This window comes from Suncus etruscus, chromosome 17 (genome assembly GCF_024139225.1).
Source record: "Suncus etruscus isolate mSunEtr1 chromosome 17, mSunEtr1.pri.cur, whole genome shotgun sequence".
NCBI classification, from domain to species: domain Eukaryota; kingdom Metazoa; phylum Chordata; class Mammalia; order Eulipotyphla; family Soricidae; genus Suncus; species Suncus etruscus.
In genome coordinates, this window is record NC_064864.1 from 6,597,859 (window position 1) to 6,598,674 (window position 816).

An 816-nucleotide genomic window follows, 5' to 3' on the forward strand; every position below is an offset into this window, starting at 1 on the left:
CGAAACATAAATGGTTTCTTAGAGTTCTTAGTCACCTGGAGCATGTAACAGTGGATGGTGCTTCTGTTTACTAAAATCCAGAGAATTCTAGAGGTGTTCAGAACCTAGAAGATAGAAGGCTCAATAATAAGATTCAGATTAAGAATTTAACATAGTCTGGTATAGTACCTAATCCCTTACCTGATTTGTTCATTCTAGCTTTAATTCAACGTTCTATGGATGAAGAAATAGAAAAGTCCCTAATTTTTGTATGTCATTCATCTTTGCACAGAAGCTGTGTTAATATTCTTAATATCGTCCCAATTTTAGTATATGTGCTCCTGAGTCAGCACCATGTTTAGACTTTCCATCACAAGATCTTAGAGATGATCTTGATGGTTTCTTCAACATCAAGTAGTAGAACAATTTTCTCCAGATCTTACTTTAAATATGACCATGAGTAAGATTTCATGGACTGGAAAAGAAGTATATGTGGAACGTAAGATATTCAAAAAGGTTTCTTACACTCAAAAATATCTAATTTTTGAATAATAGACAAAATTAAATCTTCCATTTTCTATGTTAGAAATTAAAAGAAATAAGTTTTTGGATATTTGGAAGGAAACGTGGAGGTCAAGTTGTGACATATCCTGCTTCAAAAAAAAATCTGTGTAAACTCTATGGAATGATAAGGGTTCAATCATCACAAATCTTTAGGTTGCATCTCCCTTGAATTATTTTCATACAAATAATTAAGTGTCACTAGAATGGCATCTAAAAGCAGTTGAGGTAGAAGTTCTTTCCTATGATAAATTTTCTGTTCTGATTAAGAAGAAA

General features: G+C 32.1%; 1 non-coding gene across 1 annotated transcript; it reads right to left on the reverse strand.

The window, feature by feature from the left end:
* Positions 1 to 222: 222 nt before the first annotated feature.
* LOC125995507 (U6 spliceosomal RNA) lies at positions 223 to 332 on the reverse strand. The gene has a single exon (XR_007491016.1). It is a non-coding gene; the product is annotated as a U6 spliceosomal RNA (small nuclear RNA).
* Positions 333 to 816: the final 484 nt, after the last annotated feature.